General features: G+C 37.5%; 1 long non-coding RNA gene across 4 annotated transcripts in view; it reads right to left on the bottom strand.

Annotated features, from left to right (window-relative positions):
• Positions 1 to 285: 285 nt before the first annotated feature.
• Positions 286 to 10,000, bottom strand: part of LOC144959696 (uncharacterized) — a 36,956-nt gene continuing 27,241 nt past the window's right edge. For all 4 annotated transcript variants that reach the window (XR_013642653.1, XR_013642654.1, XR_013642655.1 and 1 more), the window contains exon 3: positions 286 to 849. This is a non-coding gene — a long non-coding RNA (uncharacterized LOC144959696). The remainder of the gene's footprint in view (positions 850 to 10,000) is intronic.

Genomic DNA, 10,000 nt, shown 5'->3' with positions numbered 1-10,000 from the left:
TAAACCCATAACCCTCTCCTTCCCGGCCATTTCCCAAATTTTATCCAATACACCCAACACAAAAATATATTTTTTTACTCAAACAGGAAAGTAACAACCATTCCATTCTAAACATAATATTATTAAGAAAATTGAGTCCTTCAAACAGTTTCAAGGTTTATAGCGATAACCAAAAAAAAAAAAAAAAAAATTAAATTAAATAAAAAAAAAAAATTAAAATAATTTAAGTTTGTGATGTAAGATTGAAATCAGAATGAGAAATCATTGGTTTTTATCTTAACGAATGTGACGATTTTCCTACGGACGGTGAAGAAAGAGTGAAAAACACACACACAAACTAAACCCAGATGTATTTAAATTGCATCATTTGATTTTATTATTTCAAGTAGCGGAGACATTTCAGAGTGAATTCTTCATGGCACATGCAGCAATGTTCAATCTGTGATCCGTAGGTGATTCCACACTGCATGCAGGCACCCAGGTATCGACGCTTAAACACCTCGTCAGGGAGCTCCTCAATGTCGCACGTCTCGCAGGGGGTTGCCGGTGCGCGTCGCACGTTGGCCGTCGCCATGACGACGAGGTAAGCAGATACGAGAAGGAACACGGATAATAGTGACGTCAGCATTTTGGTGGTTGCCATGATGTGCGTGGGAGCGAGAATTTAGTAATTAATTTAGTTTCGTATTTTTTGTTCAGCTGTAGTGATTATAGTAGAGGTAGTGGTTGGATGTTGAGCTTGTTGATATAGTAGAATTACTGTCGATTGCTGCCAAATTATAGAAAAGTAAAAGCAGTAGAGCCTTCTTTATAACAACGTCCTCAGTAGACTGGAAATCTTGGTGTTTTCTGTAAATAAAAAGAAAAGACAATAGGGAAAATAAAACTATTAGTTCCATAAATAGAGACAATTAATGCGATGTCGTAATACTGGTTCCAATCTCAATAGAAGTGTAAAGCCATTCCTCTGGAGGACTGGCTACATACCTTGTGTATTTGGTCTTCAGGTTTTCGAGTGATGGCATCCTTTTATTCTAGCCTAAATTGTGCGGCTATGTGGTCTTGTGGTATGACGCTCGCTTCGGATCGGAAGAATCTGGATTCGAGCCTCGCTCGGCGCATAGTTGAGTCCTTGGAAAAGGCTCTTTACTCACATTCTGTCATCACCGTACTCAGGTGTAAAATGAGTACCTGGCCGTTAACAGCGTTGTCTCTGTCCGAAAAAAGATATAATATCGCCTAACAGGCGTCAAGTCCCGTTCTACATCTTAAATGTTGCTGCTTGTCAGGGACCCCTTGCTAAGCGCTTTGAGCACGTTTAGTGGATACTGCTCTATATAAAAGCTCAATTATTTTTTTATTGCACGCTAGTCGTCACCATCATAGATCATCCATCCTCTCTGTTGTACACTCCGCATTCCTAAGAATCTTCCCAAACATTCTGCTACTAAAATAATTATGTCATCTTATGATTAATCTTTAAATCATTAGTGTCCGGAGTTTGGAACCGAAAAAGAGGAAGGTGTGACGTCGTGATTTCTCTACCCGATTGCAGTGTAATAAATATAACCCCCCTCAAAAACTAGAGATGCCTAAATGAGTCAATAAAATGGAGAGAAAGATAAAGGGAGTAAATATGACTCCTAAATAAAGGAAGAACAAAAAAACAAAAACAAAAGACGTTTCGGCCTTTGTCTTTTATCAAGTAAACACGAAGTACTCCATTGTAATAAATATGATTATGTCCCAACAACGCGGTATTGTATGGGGTGGAATCGTAACCCACAAAGTAAATTCAAAATTAACATTACCCAAAATACCAACCATTAACTTGTTTCTATGTTGTGTAGCGGATCGACAACTATCCTTTTTCGGACACATAGTAAGGAAAGATAAGAATGAATACCTGGCAAGTTGTGGAAAAATACCTGGTAAACGCGCCCGGGGGAGACAAAGAAAAACACTCATAGACCAACTGAAGGGCTTCACCAACCTAACAATCCAAGAGCTGTTTGAAAAAGCAAGAGACAGGGAGGAATGGAGAGAGATAATTCATGCAGTATCCGAAGCCTGGACCAGGCATGGAACCTCGAAGAAGAAGATGTTGTGTCAACAGAATGTTCCATGCCTGTACCATCAGACCAACCCAACACAAAAATAGATTTTTCTTACTCAATCAGTAAGGCAACTGTACATTCCATACTCTATTATTGTTCAGCAAAATGAGCTCTTCAACACAGTGTCAAGTTTTTATAGATAGTTCGAAGATGACGTCACTCAGGTCTTTGTTGTTTTTTGTCATCCGCGTTTATGTGATATTCTCACTAAACTGTATTATCCAGACTATAAACGTTCATGGTTACACACAGTTTTGTGTGTTGGCCACTTATATTTCCGGATGGCAATGTTGTGAACTTCTTAGCCAAGTGCATACTATCTATAGGATTGAATCGTAATCCAAAAAGTAAATTTAAATTAAAATATTCAAAAATACGAACCATTATATTTTTCTCTGTTGTGTAAACAATCGTATTTAAAATTCAGCATATTCTAGAATAAGCTTCAATAGTCTGACGTCACGTCCTCCCAGCAACCAGCAGCTTGGTTCAAAACAAAGAAAATGGGTGCTTTTCATTCTTCATACTGGCGAGAACTTTTTCACATGTTATGTGATCAGAATGTATAAAAGTCAAAACATGATCAGATTTATAATGTTTTTCTCCTCTCGATAGTACATTTATGCTCGTCAGAGGAGAATGTCACGAGGGCGTCCGTCATTGTTCCGATAGTTAAAAGCAAAAAGAAAAAATAGAAAAAAAAATCCCACTCCAAACACTTGTATCGCATAACAATGCTATCTCAACCACGGCGATGATAATGAAGAATAAAAAACATCAAATGACCACTGGACAGTTTTCGTCACGTTCTCCTTCTAATCCACACGATCCCCTGGAACATGGAGAAACACTAAACTACCAGAAAATGACTGTGGTATATTTTGTCTGGAAAAACAATCACCTGCGGCAGGTCAAAGAAGTTTTAATACTGTATGTAGATGGAACGAAATTGACGTCACTCATCTGTTTGTTATTATTTTATGAGTAGTTTTAATAAATAACAATGTGAAATTGAATGTAAGCTTTAATTTAGTTACGAAACCATAAAATGGACGTTTCGGGTTTCCCCTTTATCAACAAAACAGGATGAATGATATAATGTGGTAGTGGCGTTGTTCAGATGAATAAACAAAACATTTTCGTAATCAAATTGAAGCTTACATTCAGTTTCACATTGTTATTTATTTCTTCCAGCTTCGAGCAACATTTTTTACATTACTGAGTAGTTCTCACTAGAATTGTATTAATCAGGATTTTGATAGAATGAAGTTGACGTCAATCAGGTCTTAGTTATTTTTTTGCCATCCGCGTTTATGAGTAATTCTCCTAAACCATAATAACAAGATATAAACTTTTAAGGTTACACATAGTTATGTATATTGGTCCGTAATACTTCCGGATGGCATTGTTGTGAGCTTCTTATTCAAGCTCACACTATCTATAACGTTTAGGAATACACACACACGTTATATCCGGCTGGATAATGTTTTGAGCATTTTAATTAACGCATAGCATGGATGAACACGTTTGAATCTGTCTTACAATGACAAAACCCATATCTTAAATTTTGGTCAGAAAACATCTACAGCCGAATTATGGATGAATACGGATTTCAAAATATTGGCAGAACTATGGATATGTGCGGCAATGTGGTCTTGTGGTATGACACTCGCTTTCGGATCGGAAAGTCCTGGGTTCAAGCCTCGCTCGGCGCATAGTTGAGTCCTTGGAAAAGGCTTTTTACTCACATTCGGTCACCGTACTCAGGTGTAAAATGAGTACCTGGCCGTTAACAGCGTTGTCTATGTCGGAAAAATTGTAATATCGACTAACAGGCGTCATGTCTCTTTATTCATGTTACTTGTTACTGTTGGTCAGGGACCCTTTGTAAAGCGCTTTGAGCACGATTAGTGGATATTGCGCTATATAAAAGCTCTAGTTTTTTAATCATCATCATCATTGCCTTTTTCACCCTGGGTCAGAGTATAGGCCACAACAGTTTCCATCCTTCTCTATTCTGAGCCAACTTTTTTATCTCATTCCAGGTCTTACCACTTCTCTGTATTTCAGCATAAATTCTGTAATTCCAGAAACTCTTCGGTCGCCCAAGCTAAAAAAAGGATTTGGTTTGTCTGTCTGCGTTTCTGTAACGGTTTGAGTTTAACGGAAAGGGGTGTTAACCCTTTGCCAACACCAACCTGGAGGACCAGGTGACTCAAAGATGGGGGGAATCACACACCATTAGTCGCCTTTTACGACACGCTGGCTTGGCGTTGGGCTATTCTTGAGCCTCTCAGTTAGTTGCGGGACTCCGGACACCACACGGGGTTCTTATCTTTCTCCTCCATGGACTATACTCATCCGTGAGATTAACCCACTAACAAGTTACCATCCACACCAAAAAAGCTGTTATATTAATATAACAGTCAAATGTTTTTAATGGATAAATACATATATTCAAATATTGGCCAGAAAATCAAATATCTATAAATTAAAATGACCCTTATATTGGCCCATAAATAGTTAACAGCAAAACTTATCATTTTACACTTAATAGAATTCAATAGTCTGATGTCACGTCAGCCCAGCAACCAGCGCATGGGTTCTAAACAAAGAAAATTGGTACGTTATATTCTTCATGTTGGCTTAGAACATTTTCATGTGTCATAAATGTTAAACAATTAAAAGATTTATAATGCTTTTCTCCTCTGGATACACTTTTATGCTCGTCGGAGAAGTATTGCATAAGGGCGCCCGCCATTGTTCCGATAGTTTAGAGCCAGTTAGTAAGTTACTATGCGTCATTACGAGGGAAGTGACGTCATGACTGTTTAAGACAATTAAAATGACCCTCATATTGGCCCATAATCAACAGCAAAACTTATTTTACACCAAATTACGGTGAGAGAATGTGAGTAAAGAGCATTTTTCAAAGACTCAACTGTGTTTGAAAAAAAAACAAACAAACATGCATTTAGAATTTTGGTCAGAAAACTCGTCCTTCAAACATCGGTCGAGTGAAATGACCCAAAGCGTGACAAAAACTTTCAAACCTGGGACATTTTTTGTACTTGAAATGTTACCATAACCAGCAATGTCTTTAGAAAGGTACTCTTTTACACGTGAGTTCAGTGTCATACCCAAGGACAAAATGCCCGATCAAACTAATGCATGCAATTAACATCACTAATCCGGTCACTAACCACGCTCAATATCGCTTTGATCTTTTACAAAATGAGACACCGTGCTATTCGACTACTAACTGTGTAAATATCTTACCCAAGGACACAACAAGATAGTGACAGACAATAAAAAAGTTGAATAGTTTTTAAATTAATTTAAAAAGAAAACCACTCCAAATGGCTTCAACAGTCGTAATGACGCATAGTAACTTAGAAACTGGTTCCAAACTATCAGAACAATTGCGGACACCCTTATGAAATACTCCTCCGACTAGCATAAAAGTGTATCCAGAAGAGAAAAACATTATAAATCTGATCCTGTTTTGACTTAAATACATTCTGATCACATGACATGTGACAAAGTTCTAGCCGGCATGAAGAATAAACCAATACCGATTTTCTTTGTTTAGAACAAAGCTGCTCGCCGTTGCTGGTCGATGTGACATCAGACAGACTATCCAAAGAGCGATTTTAAAAAACGAATGCGGAATTTAACCCGTTCCTGCCGTGATCTGGAAAGAGAAGGATTGAAAAAAAAAGTAACAAGAAAAAAACCTCTGAAACCTGGGACCCCCGGAGGTCTTCCTTAAGGTGTCAAATTGGAAAGGTTTTTTGTTGTTGTTGTTAAGATGTGGGACATTTAAAACCATCGATATCTGAAGGACGAATTTTCTGGCCAATTTTTTACCGCAATATCCACTAAATTTGCTCAAGGCGCTTTGCAAATTGTCATGGACCAACAGCAATACATAACACGTAGAACGAGACATGGCGCCTATTAGACGGTACTACCTTTATATTTTCCTACAGAGACAACGCTGTTAACGGCCAGACACTCATTTTACACCTACGTACAGTGAGAAAATTGTCAATAAAAAGCCTTTTCCAAGGACTAAACTATGCAGTGAGCGAGGCTCACACCCAGGACATTCCGATCCGAAAGCGATGTCATACCAATAGACCACATAGCCACACCGAGTTCGGTAGTTAACGGGTTAAAATTTGACCACGAAAAATAACCAAAAAAAAAAAAACAACAACAAAACAATACAAATTCAAAAAGAAAACAACCCCAAAAAATATGAAACAAACAAACAAACAAACAAATAGCGTTGGCTACAGACATGTCAAAAAAAAAAAGCTGGGTACAAAATGTCGATCTAAATTGCCCTGAGCCTTTGGCACAGCAGCAACCAATAAACATGTTGAAAATAGAAAGCAATTTTTATGAACGATCTTTAAATAATGTGTATTTTCTTATAATGAAATGTATACACTTTTTTAAAAAGTTGTTTTTATTTAATTTATAGATATAATATCATCGCCATTGTCAGAGATGTCACTTGTCTTCATCACCATCATCATCATCATCATCATCATCATCACCATCATCATCGTCATCATCATCACCATCATCATCACCATCATCATCACCATCATCATCACCATCGTCATCATCGTCGTCGTCGTCCTCATCATCATTATAATCACCATCATCATTATCATCATAATGTTCACCGCCATCCTTTTCACCATATAACATCACCGTTTTCCTCCTCCTTGTCCTCCTCCTCCTAATCTTCCTTCTCCTCCTCCTCCTTCTCCTCCTCCTTCTCCTCCTCCTCCTCCTTCTACTCCTCCTCCTCCTGTTCCCCCTCTTCCTTCATCTTCTTCCTCTTCTTTTTCTTCCTCGACGACTTATTACTATTCACAACCAAAAACCAATCTCTCTCTCTCTCTCTCTCTCTCTCTCTCTCTCTCTCTCTCTCTCTCTCTCTTCGAGAGAGAGAGAGAGATAGAAAGACCTTTTCTATAAAGCAATATCCACTAAAACATGCTGCTCAAAGTACTTTACAATTGGTCCAAGCTAACAAAAACACCTAACATATAGGACGAGACATGACGCCTGTAAGACGATTTTACATTATCTTTTTGGAGAGAGACAACGCTGTTGACGGTCAGGTCCACATTTTACACCTGACTACGTTGAGAGAATATGAGTAAAGTGCCTTTTTCAAGGACTCAACTATGCGCCGATCAGAGCGGGCCTCGAACCAACTTCCGATCCGAAGGCGGTCGTCATACAACTACAGCACATAGCTGTTTTGTGACGGTAGGTCAATAGGATTCAATAGTCTATGTCACGTCCACCAGCAACCAGCAGCTTGGTTCTAAACAAAGAAAATCGGTACTTTTTATTCTTCATGCTGGCGAGAACTTTTTCACATGTCATGTGATCAGAATGTAAAAAAGTCAAAACATGATCAGATTTATAATATAATGTTTTTCTCCTCTGGATACACTTATGCTCGTTGGAGAATTATTTCATAAGGGCGTCGGCCAATGTTCCGATAGTTTAGAATCAGTTACTAAGTTACCATGCGTCATTACGAGGGAAGTGACGTCATGAATGTTGAAGCCTATTACGAATATCCCAGCTATCTGACCGAATTAAAGAAGGAAAAAGAAACCCTAGGTTGATGTGACATTGTACAACAGTGTCCTGTAGGTAGGTGTCTAACCAGATTACTTTGGGCTCTAACTCAATTCTGTGGAGACTCACTTGTCACTCGCGTGCGTTTCTTTCATGACTGAACGGGGTCAATGCACTTGCCAGCAGGTTTATATTGAATTGGGGCTCTTTTTAGAGCCGAGATGCTCTTAATAAATGACACGGAAACGTACTTAAACCCTTCAAACGAAGGGATAGCTCATACGGTAGAGTCACAGTCTTCCCGGCCACGGAGTTGTACCAGTAAGGTCTCTTGTTCGAGCCCCCATCGTTAATGCGAAATTTTTATTCTCTGTTGTCTTCTGGCACTTTCCTACTCACTTCATTTCTTGTTGTTATAGAGAGTATGCGCTTGGGTAAGAAGCTCACAACATTGCCATCCGGAAGTATAACGGACCAACACACAAAACTACGTGCAACCATGGACTTTTATAGTCTGGTTAATACAGTTTAGTTAGAATCACTCACAAACGCGGATGGCAAAATACAATAACAAAGGCTTTAGTGACGTCATCTTAGTTCTATCTATAGACGGTCTTGGTTGGTTAATAGAGTTTAGTGAGAATTCCTTATAATTACACATTGATGTTAAAAAAAAACAATCACAAAGACCTGAGTGACATCAACTTCGTTCTAGTTATATCCGGTCGGCGGATGTTGTGACAACATCATTGTCGGCATTTTATACGTCTGGACACAGATTTCCTTTTGGATGAATAAAGTACATTATTGTTATTATTATTATTATTATTATTATTATTATTATTATTATTATTATTATTATTATTATTATTATTATTATTATCATTATTATTATTATTATTATCATTATTATTACTATTACTATTACGCAAAATATCAATTCAATGCGTTTCACAGTGCTTCAGATATACTCCAAATTGCCAATTATATGGAACCAAATATCAATTTTATCAATTGCAAGTCACCTGCAGGGCGTTATATGTATTACAAGTATTCCACACTTCCTATTGAGTGAATGCATTGTCTATCAAATCCAGTTCCTTTTTTCGTGGACAAAGAAACATTGCAACGTCCTCTCCACATGGGACTGGTATCTAGGAATTTAGGCTTGTTTTTAAAATGATATGTGTGATTTTGTGTTATTTTCACTCATAGAAATCATCACGCCATAAAACGTGTTTACATGTGTGGTGTCCTCTTAAAAGTATTCACTGCGTTGGTTACAACTGATGGTCCCTTCAAACGTACAGACTTTTCGTACGCGGTCCTACGGATTTCCACAAATTGGATTCAATAGTCTGATATCACGTCGCCCAGCAACGGTGGCCATTGTGGTTCTAAACAAAGAAAATCGGTACTTTTTATTCTTCATGCTGGCTAGAACTTTTCATATGTCTTGTGATCAGAATGTGTAAAAGTCAAAACATGATCAGATTTATAATGGTTTTTTCCCCCTCTGGATACGCTTTTATGCTCGTCGGAGAAAAATTTCATAAGGTAGTCCGCCATTGTTCCGATAGTTTAGAGCTAGTTGCTAAGTTACCATGCGTCATTACGAGGTAAGTGACGTGACCACTGTTGAAGAGTATTGGCGAATTCAATTCAAAGGTTTATTCTAGGCAATTGCCAATATGAACCAAGCATTTACATAATATAATTTCAAATCAATACAGATAAAATTAAAATACGAAAATAATTAAATAGATAAATAAGTTTTAAAAACATGAATATAATGAATAAATAGACAGTAACTAAATAAATAAGTGAATAGATAAATAAACAACCATAACTTGACCAGATTGATATATAAACACGTGCAAATCATGAAATCCGAGCGTGTAAATAATTGAGGTATAACATTCACGTCCTGCGGATGTCCGCCCAAACTCCTGATATCAACAAGCATGGGATTTCCCGTCGTATACATATATACAGGTCAGACATCCGAACTTACTTAATGGACAGAGTTTAACATTGTTATAAAGGACGATATTTTGCGTCATTTTAAAATTTTCCATTACAGCGATGAGCCCATAAGAAATTGGGTTATCAGACCTACAAATAAGTAAACGTCAGATAATAAGGTTAAGAACCAAAAAAAAAAACAAAAAAAAAAAAACAAACAAAAAAAAAAAAAAAAAACTTAAATGGAAAACTTTTTAAATTACCTAAAGACGATAACTACCTCAACTTCATTATCTGAGTTA

This window comes from Berghia stephanieae, chromosome 14, assembly GCF_034508935.2.
Source record: "Berghia stephanieae isolate SIO BIC M18660-M18661 chromosome 14, UCSD_Bste_1.3, whole genome shotgun sequence".
Taxonomy (NCBI): Eukaryota; Metazoa; Mollusca; class Gastropoda; order Nudibranchia; family Aeolidiidae; genus Berghia; species Berghia stephanieae.
This window is presented reverse-complemented; position numbering and strand designations above follow the sequence as displayed.